At 43.3% G+C, this 18,436-nt stretch overlaps 1 long non-coding RNA gene across 1 annotated transcript in view; it reads left to right on the forward strand.

Annotated features, from left to right (window-relative positions):
- Window positions 1–18,436, forward strand: part of LOC109549414 (uncharacterized) — a 145,951-nt gene that overhangs the window by 18,826 nt on the left and 108,689 nt on the right. Inside the window, exon 3 of the long non-coding RNA XR_004527459.2 lies at window positions 4,983–5,118. This is a non-coding gene — a long non-coding RNA (uncharacterized lncRNA). The remainder of the gene's footprint in view (window positions 1–4,982; window positions 5,119–18,436) is intronic.

Genomic DNA, 18,436 nt, shown 5'->3' on the forward strand with positions numbered 1-18,436 from the left:
TTCTGGTTTGCCTGGTACTTTCCTGCTTTTAGCACTGAGAGCAAAGCAAACCCAGATGGCCCGTCATCCTGGGTGACAGAAATGTACACCCTGGGGACAACACTAGACCTTCACACACGTTCAGTGAGCTGGGCGGCTGAGTGGGGCAGTGGGATAGTATTTTCAAATTATGAGTCACTTTACTGCTGGTGTTTTCTTAGCAGACCCCCTTTGCCCTGTTTAGCCAGTGAGATGCATGTCAGGAAGTCCAAAGCTCTGCAGAAAAAAAAAAAAAAGAACCAAGGAGCTAGGGTAAAAATAACTTTATCACATACCATTTAAATCACCTCTAGAAACTCACCCAAGCTCAAATGTATGTTGTCTATGTCACACTTGGCCAGATATTTTCTATTGAAAAAATTGATGTCACTACAAAATATGAAAGCATCCTTAAATGTTAAAAAAAAAAAAAAGTGTAGGCCTTCCCCGATAGACTTGGGAGCATAGGTAGTAAATAGACACAAGGGTCCCAGGTTGGGGAGAGAGAAGGCAGTGCTGGGGGTGAAAAGAGACGGGGTGCTGGTGGGTCTGAGCCCGGGGAGGCCACGTTGCTCTCATCCACCTTCAGCCAAGTTCCCAGGGAAGGGCTGGGCTTATGGGACCTTGGGGTGAGGACCTGAGCCCCTGGGGGGAACACAGGAAGGGTGGGAGGGTCTCAGAGCAGAGAGGGCTGTCCCCTAGCCCCACAGCAGAGGGCCAGAAAGACCCAGGTGCCTTCGAGAGGCATAGAACCAGCAGGGGAGATCCGTGGGCTGGAGGGCACCTCTCAGAGAGTGCACTGAATTGCATAGTGTCTCTTCCAAATTCACGTCCACCTGGAACCTCAGAATGTGACCTGATTTGGCAGTGGGGTCTTGCTGATATCCTCAAGTTAGGACGAGGTCATACTGGATTAGGATGGGCCCTAATCCAATAGTTTACTGTCCTTAGAAGTAGAGGAACATTTGGACAAGAGCTGCACACGCAGAGAGAAGACAGCCACACGAAGATGGAGGCAGACATGGAGGGATGCAGCCACAAGCCAGGGAACACCAAGAATTGCTAGTGACCACCAGAAGCGAGGAAGAAGCAGGGAAGGATTCTTTCCTAGAGCCTTTGGAAGGAGCATGGCTCTGCGGACACCTCAATTTCAGATTTCCAGCTTCCAGAACCGGGAGAGGATAAATTTCCATTATTTAAAGCCACCCAGGTTGGGGTTCTCTGTTTCGGCAGCCCCAGCAAACTCATCCTGCCAGGAGTGGGGATGGTGGACGAGCAGTCAGCGTGGGTCACACGTGAGGGGCAGGTGGAGTGAGAGAGGCCCCTGTACACGCCAGCACTGAGGGCTGGGTGGGCCCGACTTGGCCCAGAACGTTTGCAGCCAGAGTCCTGAACTATAGGACATGACACTTCCCACATCAGGGAGAATGAGGCTTGGAACAGAAATTGAATAAGAAAAAGGTAAAACTTACTTTAAAACATTTTTTTTTTTTTTTTTTTACTGCTTGTGTTTGTAAACTAAAATGTAATACCGATTGCACACCCATTCTCTTATTTAAATCTCTGAAAAGTAAGGCCCATTATCCACATTTGATAGTCAAGGAGCTGAGCTTAGAGCGTCAACTGAGACTGCCGAGGGGTCTGTTGTGGCCCTGGGGTTCAGGCCCACCTCTGCCTGTCTGCCGAGCCTTCCTGCCTTTCCTTATCATTTCCCTGTTTTCCTGCTACTTGCCTGATATTTTGACCAAACTGAACCGGGCCCTGTGCCCTACACACAACCCCGTACTTTCTGCTCGAGCCCTCGGATCAGGCTGTATCTTTGTTGAATAGGTCCTTCCTTTCTTGTTTCCTGTCAAAACCCTACCCTTCATTCCAGGCCCAGATCATGAAGCTTTTCCAAGTCTCCCAAACCAGCCGTCATCTCGTTTCAATTCTGGCAATCGTTTTGGGGCATCTTTGCAGGCAGCCTCCCTGCATTTCACATTCCTTTGTGTGCCTATGGTGCCCGTGGCAGGTCTCAGCGCAGACCTACGGATTTGTTGGGTGCAATCATTGCTAAAAGTAGTGCAGTACCGTATTCCACGTGCACTGTGGCCAGTACCTCTTGGCGTGAGTCCGAAGCAGGCCTTTATGATTTGGGAAGTCACCTCTTGCCCTGGCTGCGCTGATCCTGTGGATGGAAGGCTCTCTGTTATCAGGAACAGAATAGCGTAGGCACTTACGGGTTTGACCTGTGACTTTCCAGAAAGGTGAGTGAAGAAGAAGGAGCGTTTGGTTCTCTTCTGTCTGAGAACCTGGTCCACTTGCTCTGGGGGTAGCCCTTCTGGCCTCCCTGATAAAGCAGATTGGGATCGTCAAGCCCCTTTTTCAGCACCTCACTGACTGGGTTTCATCTCACAGCTTCCTCTGCTGATGCGTGAACTCCTTGAACTGGCTGCACTCATCTGCGTTCTGGAATCAGATCAGAAGGCCGGTTTTTCTGGGCGAGGAAAGGAGTGATTTAAATGTTCCCTGAGCTGCTGATGGCAGATTCTTTCCTGAGAATGGGTTTCAACTAGGAGGTGGAGGTTGGGCAGGGAGAGAGCAGAGGGCCCTGAGCTGACCCGCTGACCAGGGCCTGCTGGGCAGGAAGGAAGCAGCATTGGGTGGTGGGAAAGAAGGCTGGGGACCCAAAGGTGAGCTTTATTTCTACCCCCTTTTTTGTTCTGGGCCCTGTCTGATTCTACGCGAATGGATCCCTGACTTTTGATTTCAGAAACCCAAAAAGTAATTTTCTAAAATCATTTGTGAACACCAGAAAGTTGCCATTATTTATTGGATTAAATAGGAATGTTAACAATAAAAAAAACCCTCTGCCACATACAGTTGCCATCATTTCATAAAAGAAAGGTTTTAATGATAAAACATGTACTGGGAAAGACAATCTCAGAACAAAGCGTATTCCTTTAAATTGGATAAATAGTTTTATAGGGAAAAAAAATGATTACCTCTCTCTGTCTCCCTTTGCTGTGGGCCCAGGAAACTGTTGGCAGAGGCTGGCATCCTGGCACCAACTGTTTTTTGAGAATCACATCCACCCCGGTTCTGAAACCCAACCAGTTTGTAGTTCAAGACACCATGCCTCCCCCTGGTGGCCAAAAGGAGTAGCTGTAGCAGCTGAAGGGCTCTCACAATATATTTAGGGCCGTGTCCTGTTGATTGTGTTCTTATACTTATTTCACCCACCATGCACTAAGGGTGGGGCTATGTAGGGTAGGGCCACATGAAGATGAAGAGAGCCAGGCCCCTACTATCAAGGAGATTTTCTATGACACTGACGTTTCAGACAAAAGTTAGCGAAAATGTTTGTATTTGTGTGTCGAAACATCAACTCCCCAGCAAGGTGGTTTTACTTCATCTCTGGGTCCAGAGGCCCAGGGTAGTCACAGACACCTCTGTGGTGGCATGCAATCGATCTGTCAGCATCCGAGCAGTCCTGTGAACTAGGGCCCATTGGCCACCTGGTGCTTTATCTCCATCTCTGCCCGGAAGCCTAGGCCCACAGGTGCTGAAGAAGCTGGAAAGAAACAGCACAGACAAAAGTGGCGATGCTGTTTCCCACAGGACATTCCTGCTCCCTCCTCCTCGGTGTCTAAATCCTGCTTATCAGGCCATCCCCAGGTCAGGCAAGCCTACCTTTCCCACGAAGTCCTTCCATGCCTCCTCCAAACCCACAGTGACTCCTGTGCCCTCAGGACTACTCACTACCATCATTTTCTCTTATTTTATTTTTCAAGCAGACAGGAGATTTCCTGATGGCTGAGGCTGTGTTTTATCCGTTTTCTCTCCATCTCTGCTTCTCAAATGACATCCCAGAGCTTTCAATTTTCTCTTTTGTTATGCAGAGGAGCTGCCGACTTCCTTTCAAATATTAGAGCTGCACTTAAGCCTAATCAAAATATTTTGTCATCAAAAATGAGAAATTAAGTCAATTTAGGCCATTTGGCTGTAACAAAAAAATCCCCAAGTCTCTATGGCTTAAATTAAATTTTTTCTTCCTAATTCTACATGGCCCACGTAGGTCACTTGGGGGTAGGGTTACCTGAATTAACAAAGAAAAATACCCAGCTAAATTTGAATTTCAAATGATCAATCTTTTTTTGTTTAGTATGTCTCCAAAAATGCATACTAAAAGTTATTATTTTAATTATTTGAAATTCAAATTTAACTGTACATCCTGTATTTTACCTGGCAACTCCACTTGGGGATTACCTGTTGAGGTTCTTCTGTTGCCCTGGTGATATCTCAGTCTTGGCTTCCTTATTACATGAGGAAGACATTGGCAGGACATTGGGAAGGATGAGAGGATGGAAAGGGTGGTACCCACAGCTCATTCTAGAAAGCAGAACTGAGGTTCAGGTATTGAGTAGATTAAAGATGGCTGCAGATTCTTTGCTATTCATCCCCTTGAATGTGGAGCAGCCTTAGTGGTCCAACAGAACCACTAGACCAATAGAATGTGGCCAAAGTGACACTGTATAACTTCCAGGGCTTGGTTAGAAGAAGGCTTGAAGTTCCCACCTTGGTCTCTTGGAACACTACCTCAAAGCCCCAGCTTACTTTGTAAGAAGTCTGACTACCTTGAGGCCACCATGTTGGCATAGTTACGTGTAGCTGCTCCAGTTGACAGTCCAGCTGAGCCCAGCCTTTCAGCCATTCACACCAAGGCCCCCCAACTATGAGTGAAGCTGTCTTGGATCCTCCAGTTCAGCCTAAGTATCACACCATCTAAGTATCACAGCCTGATCTCAGTTGATGCTATGTGGAACTGAAACATCCCCCAGCTAAACTTGGCCTGAATTCCTGACCCATAAAATCACAACATATAATATGGAAATTGTCTTAAAGCCACTAAGCTAGTGAAACAGATAATGTACACTTAACACTCACTCCCAGGTGCCTGATTTCCTTTTCTCTTTACCCAGATCCTTCATACTGCATGCCCGGATGCTATAACCAGATTTCACCAGTGAGGAGGTGTGATTAGCCTGGGGTCTCCACCTTCAACAGAGATGCTCCAGATAAACTCTTCTTTCAAGCAGAGTTTGAGCTACACCGCAGGTACAAGTTTCTTGTCAGCTTAAATCCAACAAGTAATCAGTCCAGTGTTGAGTGAGCATCTCCATGGGGAGGGAACTGCTGGATGGTGATGGAAGAGGACCCTCACCTTATATATCGTGTGAAACAGCTCACTGTGGTTTAACAAGTGCACTCATATGCTTAATTAATTTGTTTCTTACCATTAGCTTATGAAGCAAATATTATTTTATTACACAGACATGTAAATCAAAACCAGGTCACACAAGCAGTAAGTGCTGGAGATGGGATTTCAACTTAGGCTTATCCACCAATTATTTTCCACAATGTGAAAGCCTTAAAAGACAGATGCAAACCTTCATTTTACAAATGAGAAGATTGAGGACCAGTAAGAAGATAATATCACTGCTGTGCTTTATTACTAACCATGAATCTCTGGCTGGGAACACTCCAGTCTGGCCCTAAAGGCTCTCTGGAGCGTAGACCAAAGCTGTGTTGAGTGAGTGTCTTCAGAACTGTTGCTTTAGGGGGGATAATGGAGGAGATGGTATCCGCGCCGCCCTTTCTTGTATGTTCCCAGGGAACACGAGCCCTTGGTCGTTCTGTTTAGCTCCCGGCTGGGGTGTGTGGGAGCTATCACTTGGCTGATGAACAGTTCATGGGTCCAAAGTGCTGGAGTGGTAGCGTGAGCTCTTCTCTGGAGAGAACATCCTCCCATGAAACCATCCATCCCTGTGGTCCAGGATGGGTCACAGAGACAGTTTCATCTTTGCTCCAGAGCATGGAAAAGTAGAGGAACAGTGAATTGGTGGGGCTGTTTGTGGATCGTAAGTCACTCAAAAGACCATCCCTGGCTTGTTCTGGATGTCTCGGTCTGCCAGGGTGGCCATATCCAAGTCAGCATCCATCAGCAGCTGGGGACACAAACTGTGTACAAATAGAGAGGGATCCTGTGTGACTTGGACAGGAAGTCCAAGTGGATTCAGGCACTCTAAGTTGAAGTCTCTCTGGAGATTAAGTATTTATGAAGCGCTTTGTACCCGCAAAGTGAATTTCAATCATTTATCATCTAAAAACACAGTATCACTGTAACATACAAATATTTGTGTCATGGCTGATGACTCAAACTTGAACTCCTGCCTGTAAAAAGGGGGACATTGTCATGCACTTGGGATCTATTTTTAATGCTATTGTGAACGAAGATCAGGAATTTTAGAAACAAATATACGAGTCTTGATCCAGACCCATCATTACCATGCAAACCTGTAATTCCCTTGTGTGTCACTTCTGAAAACTCTGGCTCTCCTGTGGGCAGGCAGCAGTAAAAGGTGGATCCTTCTAGATGAATCTCTAGTAACTCTTTCCTCTGTATTCCACAACAAGGTGATTTGCCTTTGTGTAGCCCTTTGTGTTCGAGATGACCAGATGACTGGGATGATGGTGATTTTGAATATGTGTATGGCTGAGAAGACCACACCAATTAGTTTTCATCTAGAGATTAAGGTGGCCACTGCTTTGCCTTGTGGCAGTTGAAGCTGTTTGCAAAACCAGGGGCTGATTGTGGCTCTTTCTGAGATTACCAAGAAGACTCCAAGAAGCTGTGGCTACATTTTTTTTTTTCCCCTCTGACTGTTCAAATGATCCCATTTACAAAAGACTTTTCTCCTTAACCTAGCTAATCTCTCTAATTGTCTAAAACCCTACCTTGCTTTTTAGTTATAATTATTGACCATAGGGTCTAAAAGGAATTTTATAGACCATCGGGTTCAGCCCTCTTATTTTACTCATCGAGAAACTGAGAATCGAAAAGGTTGAAAGGAAGACGAGAATCCAAGTTTTCCAAGTCTTCCTTCCACTCTGTATTTCAGAATCTTGTGCCGTTGGATGTAATTAAATGTGTTCCCCCAGCTCCACTGAATGGTTTTTACCTTGGACTTTTCTACATTCCACAGCGTGCCTTGTATAGGGTTCATGCATAGCACAGCCAATTGGCAGTTGACTGGTAATGGCTGCCAGGAGACCTGTGTTGAGGAGTCAGTCAGGCTGGCCCTCTGTCACTGGTCAAGTTTCTCTCCAAATGTGACCTCTACCAAGAGGACTTGACCACCCCAGCTAAAGTACCTTTCCTCCTCCCTCTTCTCAGCCACTCCATCTCCTTTCCTTGCTTAATTGTCTTCCTCTCACCTCTCATTATCTGAAATACCCTTTCTTGTGTATTGCCTTCTTCTCCCAGTAGAATATAAGCTCCAGTAGGGCAGGGACTATGTTTACCTTGTTCGCTGCAGTGTCTGCTGTGCCAGTTAGAGTGCTGACATGTAGGAAACACCCAGTAAATATCTGTGGAAGGGATGGCCAAGTGCTGTAATTGATTAGTGATGTCTGCCACGGGCAGTGGATGTCAGTGCTAAGCTTTTGTCATCACAGGATTGGTTGTTAATAGCCAACCAATTCTGGATGCAAAACTGGTTTCCTGGGCTTCCCTGGTGGCACAGTGGTTGAGAATCTGCCTGCCAATGCAGGGGACACAGGTTCGAGCCCTGGTCTGGGAAGATCCCACGTACACAGAGCAACTAGGCCCGTGAGCCACAACTACTGTGCCTGCATGTCTGGAGCCTGTGCTCCACAACAAGAGAGGCCGCAATAGTGAGAGGCCCGGACCTCCGCTTGCTGCAACTAGAGAAAGCCCTCACACAGAAACGAAGACCCAGCACAGCCAAAAATAAATTAATTAATTAATTAAAAAAAACAAAACTGGTTTCCTTCTGACATTCAGCTTGATTCTAGTCCATCTCCTGATGACCAGTTATTAGGTCCTCTGGAAATAGGAATTTATCTTAATCACTAATTAAGAATTTAAAAGGAGAAGGCACATTTTCTGCTGTTATCCCCTTTTCTCAAAAGTATAATAGTGTCATATTCATCATGGAGCATCTATGACGTAGCACAATTCTTCACACAATAAATATTCACTGACCGTTGTGTTTTTTCAATGTCATTTTTTTTAGTGAGGTTTTTTTTTTTTTAATTTATTCATGGCTGTGTCGGGTCTTCGTTGCTGCATGCGGGCTTTCTCTAGTTGCTGCAAGCGGGGGCTACTCTTCGTTGCGGTGCACGGGCTTCTCATTGCAGTGGCTTCTCTTGTCGTGGAGCATGGGCTCGAGGCAGGCAGGCTTCAGTAGTTGTGGCATCCGGGTTCAGTAGTTGTGGCTCGTGGGCTCTAGAGTGCAGGCTTAGTAGTTGTGGCGCATGGGCTTTGTTGCTCCATGGCATGTGAGATCTTCCCGGACCAGTGCTCGAAGCCATGTCCCCTGCATTGGCAGGCAGATTCTTAACCACTGTGCCACCAGGGAAGCCCTTCAATGTCATTTTGAAGGGATTTCCAACTTTCCTGCTGATCTAGAATAGCTGCACCAGAGACACACTACATAGTACACAGTACACAGTGCACATTGGTGTGACTGATTGAGACCCAGGTGTGTAAAGCCATGAGCAAAGTTCAGGTAAATATCCAAATTAAACTGTCCTAAAGTAGGGTGAGCAGCATTCATTACCTTATCACTGAGTACTGGCTTTTCTCATCCATCCCCTCCTGGAAGTCAGTATCTGAAATTGGCTAGTGTGAGGAAGGAGAGATTTGAGAAAAATAAAAGACCAAAGAGAGAGTTAGTGCTTAAATATATTTGGAATTCATCTCTGTTTCTTTTAATCTCTTTAATGGTGGTAAATATGGAAACACTTATAGCAGGTAGAGGTTTTTGGAAGTTGGCTCCTTTTTAACCCAATCCATACTGTTGTTTCATGTGAAAAACAAGATAGGAAGCAGTGCCCCGGTAAATCTGATTTAATATTTCCTAGGACTCTGGGGTTGTATACCATATACTCTCCTAAATCTGATGGCGTCAGTATGACCTGACATTTAATTAATTGCATAGACTATTTAAAATTAAAATAGCAACAGGCTCAGAGTTCTTTTCAAGCTTTAATACACTCTCCTTTTAAAAATATATTTTTCATAAATTACTCTGCTGTCTGGCAGGCCATCACATTCTTCAGTTTCTGTAATAAAAGGGGAATGGTGCTATGGGGGTGGGGAATGGTGCTATGGGAGCATGAAATGTGAAACACAGAGGAGAACACCTTGGTTGAACATGAGCGGACAGTAATCAAGTCCGTTAATCAAAAGTGCCTCTTAAATCTCTGCGAGTTGAAAACTGTAGCATCCAGGGATAGATTAAAGAGGAAATATAAATTGGCAGAAGAGCTTGCCTGGGCAGGTCACATCTCAGAGTCTCTGATTAACAGAGTGTTGCTTTCAGTAGGATTTGTTTTCCCTGGGTTATCTTTTGAAGTTTATTTTATAAAAAACAGTGGGTCTGAGCTACAGTGTCTCCTTCTCACGGCTGTGGAAAAATCACCAAATCAAATTGTAGAGAATCTTGCAAAGCTCTTCAGGCCAACATCTCACATCTTTCCAACATCAGATTACCCTGACTCTCCTGACGCCCATGTAACACAAATAACTCCTGTAGCCTTTTTATTCCCTCAATTCCAGTGTTCCATATCCAAAGCCACAAGGATTCCTCAGCACTTCTGAAGGGTATTTTAATCTTAGTGGTCATTGGTGCCATTTAGTCGTTCTTTGGTTTGCTCATTATTTTATTCATCAACTCATTCAAAAATATTTCTTGATCATTTATGTCTAAGCCCAAAATAGCATGTGAGAAGAAAGGCGAAAAGACCCCATGACTATTTTCTGGGTGCTCGCGATACAGTGGCGAGAGAGGTCAGCATTTAGTACAAAATACGGCAGGGTCTGGCTACCCTGAGGCTCTCCGAGGAACAACGGGGGGCAAGTAGAAAGGAGTCCGGAAATCTCGGCGAGTTGCGGAGGGGAGGGTTCCCAGGAAAGTTCTCAGGTAGGAGAGGAGCTGGGAGGTTGGGAACAGGAAGCAAGGTGTGAGTGAACACGCGTGCAAGGGAGTGGAGGTGACAGAACGTGGCTTGCTCAGAAACAGCAAGTGCAGCAAGAGTGATCGAGACTGAAGCGTGGAGGTGTGGGCAGCAGGCAGGAGCCAGGTCCTAGAGGATCCTATGCCAGGGGATAAGGGGAAGCCATCCCAGGATTTTCAGTGGGTGAAATGCACTAGATCTGCATGTTGCAAAGACCGTTCCGATTTGAGTGATGGAGAAACCTAGAAGCTGAGCCCTAACCTGGGAGAGAAATGGCTAGAGCATGGGCTGCTAAGAGGAGTGGAAAAAGGAAATTTGGCGTATGTTCTAGAAATCTCCAGGGCTAATGTGAATTAGGCCACGTCTGGTGAGAAGGACGATGTTAACTTGTTCCAAGGTTGCTTTTACTTTGATTTGCTCGTGAAACCTCAAGAAGGCAGCTGATATGCCATTTGTGACATGAGGACGAAGGAAGGTCTCCCACGGCTCCCCTTGTTTCTAGAGATGTCCCATAGTTTGCATGTTTTGGCAGTCCACTTAGTGAGATGTCTGCCAGCTCAGAGAGGCCAAGGGCCGGGGGTTTCATGGCCCTGACACATCAGCACCTGAGACCACTGCTAGTTCCACACAAGGCCAGTCACACCCTCACGCTAAGGTCTGAATTCTGGGTCTTAAGATCCTGGATTGAGCAATTTCCCCCTTTTCCTATGTGTTTTGTTTTTCTTTATCCTAAAGTGAGATTGGAGAAGGGTAGAAACTTCAGGACATTTGAGTTTGAGCCATTCGTGGGACTCAGGGAAGATTTGGGTCTGGGGTCAGAGTTTGGGTCATATTTGAGATTTAAAAAAAAGACGGGGTGGAAACCACCGAGGCATGGGAATGATGGAGAATGTGTAGGGCATCAGGACAGAGCCTGGAAAACATTCGTATTTAATGAGAAGAGGAGTGTTATGGACTGAATGTTTGTGTCCCCCCCGCCCCCCAAATTCGTGTGTTGAAAGCCTGACTCTCACTGTGCTGGTATTTAAAGATGGGGCCTTTGGGAATCAATTGTTGTTAGATGAGGCCACGAGGGTGGGCTCCTCGTGATGGCGTTAAGTGGCCTTGTACGAAGAGACAGAGCTCTCCCCCCCGGCCCCCGAGCACACGCACCAAGAAAAGGCCATGGAAGACACGCAGAGAAGGCGCCGTCTACAAGCCAAGAAGAGCACTTTCGCCAGGCGCTGAATCCGCCTGCATCTTTCTTGGACATCCCACCTCCAGAACTGTGAGAAATAAACTTCTGCTGTGTAAGCCACCCAGTCTGGAGTTCTGTTATGACAGCCCAGGCTAAGACAAGGAGCCAAAGAAGAAGAATAAAAATGCTGATGAGACAACTAAAGGGAGAAGCTTGGGGTAGTAGCTTCATGGAGGTTAAAGGATTAGACAGATTTAGGAAGGAAGAAATGGTCCTCCAGCTGTGTCTAGAGAGATCCAAATCGGAGGTGTCTACTGGGCTCTATCAGTTGATTTTAGGCTTAAAGGCTTGCGTTGTCGTCCATGTGTGCATTATGGGTGGCTCTTTCAGGTGGGATAAACTGATTAAGAACCACTGTAAAGCGTATTTCCTACTTGATTGTGCCCGTTCTGATCACTGACAAAGTTTTGATTAAAATTCTATGGTTTTTTTCTTTCATATTGCAATGGTAGCAGCTATTCGTTATACGAAAAACAGAAAATTTAGATTAGGATAAAAAACGAAACAAATATTTAAAAATCTTCCATATTATTATTATCTAGAGAAACTGCTTTTTTTTTTTTTTTTTTTTTTTGCGGTACGCGGGCCTCTCACTGCCGCGACCTCTCCCGCCGCGGAGCACAGGCCCTGGACGTGTAGGCCCAGCGGCCACGGCCCATGGGCCCAACCGCTCCGCGGCATGTGGGATCTTCCCGGACTGGGGCACGAACCCGCGTCCCCCGCATCGGCAGGCGGACTCCCAACCACTGCGCCACCAGGGAAGCCCGAGAAACTGCTTTTAAAATTTCATTTTGGTATTTATATTCTTCCTCTCTCTCTCCATGTATAGTAGATGTATATATATGTGTACATATATGTATCGTATAAATACAATGGGATCATATTATTTTGTGACCTGCTTTTTTCAACCTAGTGAACTCATTCGAGGCCAGTAAATATTTCTGCACGGAATAATTTTTTGGATGGCTCTAACCTATCTCGTACTGTTGGACATTTAGGTTGCTATTACAAATGATAATTTAATGACTGTCCTTATAGCCCCAAATTCATTCACATTCTTAATTAGTTCCTTTGGTTAACTTCCTTAAAGTAGAATTTTAGGGTCAAAAAGTGTTCACACTTTAAAGAAAGTACAGGAGTGTCCACACGTTTGTATGCTTCATGTATGAAATATCAAGAAATATTCTTTAAGTCAGAATTGGTTGAGCGTGACTAATTCCTCACCATTTTTTTGGGAGACCCATATACAGTTTACCATGCACATTTATATAAATGTAATCTAAAAGATTTACAGCAAATTCTGATGCCAACTTTTAGTTCTTTCACACCAAGGAAGTAGCTGGAGCCCATAAGCAGTGGGAACAAGAGAGCAGTCTCTTTTAGACTATTTTGGCTATTTCTCTACTTATCCACATACTGCAGTGATTTGTGCTAAATTCTTAGTATTTACTTGTGTACTTGTCCAAAGTTCTGTCTCGAGGCATTGAATTTTTCTTAACTAATTTCTGTGGAAGATTTTTACTGCTTGCTAGGTGCCTGCTTTTCTACTGATGAGAAGTGGCTCTGTGAGGTATGTCCTCTGCCTTTCTGGGTAGAAGTTCTGTGCTCTGTGTGGTGATAAGAAGTTTGGGGGACCATGGTGGTCAAGGAGCATTTTAAATCTGTTCTGTTGGGAAGCGTTCCATGTAGGTGGCAGACTGAGGTGAAGATGGATCCTTCTTGTGCCGTATTACAGTGATTTCCCACAGAGAGCTCACCACACGTGTAACCACTTCATGTGTTCACGCAGTGAACACTTATCAAGGATCCACCATGTGCCGGGCGCCGCTTGCGGCAAAACAGACAATACTTCTGTCCACCTGGAGCTTCCATTCTTGTAGGGGATTCAGACAGAAAGTGTATAAGAAGTAATCAGGATAACATCACATAATTTTATTTTATTGAAGTATAGTTGGTTTACAGTATTGTGTTAGTTTCAGGTATATAACATAATGATTCAACTTTTTTGCAGATTATATTCCATTAAAAATTATTATAAGCTATTGGGTATAATTAATTACCTGTGCTCTACAGTAACCCTTTTTTTTGTATAGTAGATTGTATCTGTTGTACAGTAAACCTTGTTTTGTATAGTAGATTGTGTCTGTTAATCCCATGCTCCTAATTTGTCCCTCCCGCCATCCCTCTCCTCATTGCATATCACACAGTTTTAAATGTCATGGTGACAATAGAACTGACTGATGCAGTAAGTGTAGCAGAGGTCACGGTGGTGGGAACACATCATTGGGTTGGGTGAACAGGTGATGCTTGAGTTGAAGGTTGGATAAGGAGAAGGGGCCGGCTTTGGGAAGATCTGACAGCAGGGTGTTTAATGGAGAAGAACAGAAGTGCAAAACTCCCTCAGGGGACCAATTTGGGTGTGTTTCAGTCACAGAAAGAGGGCCAGGTTGGCTGGGGCAGAGTCAGTGCACAGAGGGTGGTCAGAGATGTGCTGAAGGGGCAGGTGGAGAGAGATGACATGGAAACTTTGGGGTCATGTTAAGGAAACTGGATGCTTTCAAAGCGTGATGAGATGCTTCACTGTGCTTAGGCAGGAGAGTGGCATGTCTGTTTTACATTTGTAAAAGATTGTAGGAAGTGAATCAGAGAAGGGAATTCTGTCGAAGCGAAGGGAGTAGAGAGCTCTCTTGTCATGGAATAAACAAGGGATTCCTAGGAAGAGTGAATACTAAACTGTGTTGAATTCTTCTGAGAGGATGAGTAAGATGAGGACAGAAAAACATCTTTTGAATTTAGCAAGATGGAGGCCATCGAGGACCTGGACAAGAGAAGCTTCATGGCAGAGATCAGGATGGAGAACTGATTGGAGTGGGTTGAACAGACAAAGGTGCCCTGGGAAGAGACTGAAATGGAGCAGCTCTGGGCTTGCAGATGACCACACAGCTAAGGATAGAAGTAAGGCAAAGAGATAAAAAGGGGATCAAGGGACACTCTACATACTGAGTGGGGTTACCTCTAGCCCCCTTGCCTTTCCCAGCAACCAGAATGCGGGCAGCCATACCTAAGAGTGCAGGCTAGGAGGTGTCTAGCCTGCACTAGCCTTCTGCCTGGAGACACCGACTAGGGTGAGATAAAAGAACTCCTGACACTGACATTTGAGGAGCCACAACAAAGGAGTCTGGTCCCCACTCTCTGACTGTACAGTGTGCTCACCAGTTAGCACACTGCACCCACACACAAATAGTTTCCAGTCATGAGTGCCTCACTTTTAAACAGGAACAAAAAGCCAGTGAAAAACATATATTTAAAATAACCCTCTACGATGAAAGACAGAGAAGAAAGTGAACAAACTGGGGGGCGGGAGGGAAGGAGAAAAGAAACCAGAGAAAGCAGACATGTGGAGGTCAGACCAACACTAAAAAAGAACCCTGTAATTAATATCTTCAGAGGCATAAGAGAAGATTTTTTGTTCATGGAAAAGAACAGGGTACTATAAAAAGGAACATTTAGAGAGAAAAGATAGAAGGTTGGAAATTTACATAAACATACTACAATATATAAAGTAGATAACTAGTAAGACCCTACTGTATAGCACAGGGAACTCTTCTCAATACTCTGTAATGACCTATGTGGGAAAAGAATCTAAAAAAGAGTGGACATATGTATATGTATAACTGATTGACTTTGCTAACACAACAGAAACTAACAGCAGAAACTACACAACATTGTAAATCAACTATACTCCAGTAAAAATTAATTTAAAAATATGCTAGAGAGATTGGTATTAAAGTTAAGGAAATCTTTCTGATTGTAAAACATGACAACAACAAAAAGAGAAAAAAGTTAAAAATTGATATGCTATGGTAAAATTAAAATTGAAAGAAAAAGGAAGCTCAGCTGTTGGTCAACTCAAGATTTAAAATTATAAGAAAACAGAAAATGAAATGAAATGCTCACTAGTAAATAAAATGAAAAAAAGCATATTTATTGACATAGAACAATAGTTATAATTAAGTGAAAATGCACATTAAAGAATGTTGTTTTTTAAAAAATTATATTTATGCAAAACAAAGTATAGAGGATATATATCAAAATAAGAATATGAATGGATTGTGAGATTCTGGGTTGTGTTAGTTAGGACAGGCTGAACTGTTGTAACAAATAGACCCCAACAGCCAATGGCTCAAATATTTTTAAGCAGCTTTATTAAATATAATTCATATACAATACTGTTATTTAAAATGTACGATTCAGCCTTTTTTAGTATATTCACAGATATGTACAACCATCACCATAGTAAGTTTTAAGCATTTTCATCTCCTCAAAAAGTAACCCCAGACTCTTTGGCTAACACCCTTCTATCCCCCCATTGCCAAGCTCCCAACCGTAAGCAACCACCTATCTGCTTTCTGACTCTGTAGATTTCCCTATCCTGGACCTTTCATGTGAATGAAATAATGGCATTTGTGGTCTTTTGTGACTGCCTTCTTTCCCTTCGCATAATGTTTTTGAGGTTTGTTCATGTTGTGGAATTCATCAGCACTTCATTCCCTTTTATGGCTGAATAATATTCCATCGTGTGGCTAAACCACATTTTGTTAATCAGTTTGTCGTTTGATGGATGTTTGGGTTGTTTCTAACTTTGCCTATTATAATGTTGCTATAAACATTCATGTATAAGTTTTCATGTGGACGTATGTTTTAACTTCTCTTGGGTATATACCTAGGAGTAGAGTTGGTGGGTCATACTGTAACTCTGTATTTGATTATTTGAGGAATTGCCAGATTGTTTACCAAAGTGGCCGCACCATTTTAAATTCCCACCAGCTTTGTTTGAAGGTCCCATTTTCTCCACTTCCTAACCAACACTTGTTGTTATATGACATTTGATTATAGTCATCCTATGGGTGTGAATAGGTATCTTATTGGGATTTTGATTTGCATTTCCCTGATGACTAGTGATGCCACGTATCTTTGCAAGTTCTTACTGGCCGTTTGCATATCTTCCTTGGGAAAACGCTTATTCAGAGCTTTTGCCTATTTGTAAACTGAGTTTTTGCCTTTTTACTGTTGAATTCTTTATAAGTAAAAGCTCTTTATATATTCTAGATACAAGTCCCTTATCAGATATATGATTTGAAAATATTTTCTCCCATTCTGTGGATTGTCTTTTTTATTTTCTTGATGGTGTCCTTTGAAGCACAAAAGGTTTTAATTTAATTTATTTAATTTATTTCTTTGGCTGCATCAGGTCTTCGGTGCGGCATGTGGGATCTTTGTTGTGGCGTGCAGGCTCTTCATTGCAGCGCGTAGCGTTCTTTCTAGTTCTGGTTTTCTCTCTCTAGCTGTGGTGTGGGAGCTCCAGAGCATGTGGGCTCTGCAGTTTGTGGCACGCGGGCTCCCTTGTTGAGGCGCACAGCCTCTGTAGTTGTGATGTGTGGGCTTGGTAGTTGTGGTGCACAGGCTTAGTTACCCCACGGCATGTGGGGTCTTTGTTCCCTGATCAGGGATCAAACCCGCATCCCCTGCGTTGGAAGGCAGATTCTTTACCACTGGACCACGAGGGAAGTCCCAAAAAGGTTTTAATTTTGATGAAGTCCAATTTGTCTATTTTTTCTCTTTTTGCTTGTGCTTTTGGTGTCACATCTAAGAATCCTTTGCCAAATCTCAAGTCATGAAGGTTTACCTCTATGTTTTCTTCTAAGAGTTTTATAGTTTTACTTCTTACATTTTGGTCTTCGATTCAATTTTTGTTTGTTTTGAATATGGTGTGAGGTAAAGTTTTAGTTTAATTCTTTTGAATATGCCTAATCAGTTGTCCCACTGCCGTTTGTTGAAACAACTATTCTTTCTCCCTTGAATGCTGTTGACACTCTTGTGGAAAATTGGTTGACCATTGATGTGTGGATTTACTTCTGGACTCTGAATTCTATTCCATTCATTTAAATGTCCATCGATATGTTAGTACCACTTTTTGATTAACATTGCTTTGTGGTAATTATCAAACTGGAAAGTGTGACTCCTCCCATTTGTCCTCCTTTTTCTGGATTGTATTGGCTATTCTGGTCCCTTGCAATTCAATATGGATTTAGAATTGGCTTGTCAGTTTCTACAAAGAAGTCAGCTAGGATTCTGAATAGATGTTGCTTTGAATCTGCAGATCATTTTGGGGATTATTACCATCTTAATATTGTCTTCTGATCCATAAACATGGCATATTTATCCATTTGTTTAGCTCTTCTTTAATTTCTTTTGATAATGTTTTGTAGCTTTCAGCATATACATTTTGTACTTCTTTGTTAATTTATTTGTAAGTATTTTATTCTTTTTAATGCTATTGTGAATTGAATTCATAAATTTATTTTTGGATAATTTATTGCAAGTGCATAAAATACAATTGATTTTTGTGTAACTTATCTTGTTTCCTATAACTTTGCCAAACTCATTTATTTATTAGTTTTACTAGGCTTTTGTTGGATTCATTAGAATTGTCTATGTACAAGGTCATGTCATCTGTGAATAGAGATAATTTTACTTCTTTTTTACAATCTGGTTTCCTTTTATTTCTTTTTCTTCACTAATTGCTATTTACAAACTGAATATTTGTGTCTCCCTAAAATTCATATATTTAAATCCTAATCCCCAATGTGATTGTATTAGGAGGTGTGGCCTTTCATAGGTGATCAAGTTATGAGGGCAGAGCCCTCCTGAATGGAATTAGTGCCCTTATAAAACAGGCTGTAGAGAGATCCCTTGACCTTTTTTCTGTGTGAGGACACAATGAAAAGACTGATCTATGAACCAGGAAGCTGTGCTCACCAGACAGTCTGTTGGCTCCGTAATCTTGGACTTCCCAACCTTCTGAACTGTGAAAAATAAGTATTTGTTGTTTAAGTCACCCAGTCTGTGGTATTTTTTAAAATAGCGTCTCAAATGGACTAATTGCCCTGGCTAGAACATCAGTACAAGGTTGAATAGAAGTGGGCAAGAATGGACATCCTTGTCTTTTTCCTGATCTCAGCAGGAAAACTTTCAGTCTTTCACCAGCAAGTAGGAAGTTAGCTCTGGGATCTTCATAGGTGCCCTTTATCAGGTTGAGGATATTCCCTTCTGTTCTTAGCTTGTTGTCTGTTTTTATCCTGAAAGAGTGTTGGA

Source organism: Tursiops truncatus, chromosome 7 (genome assembly GCF_011762595.2).
Source record: "Tursiops truncatus isolate mTurTru1 chromosome 7, mTurTru1.mat.Y, whole genome shotgun sequence".
Taxonomy (NCBI): Eukaryota; Metazoa; Chordata; class Mammalia; order Artiodactyla; family Delphinidae; genus Tursiops; species Tursiops truncatus.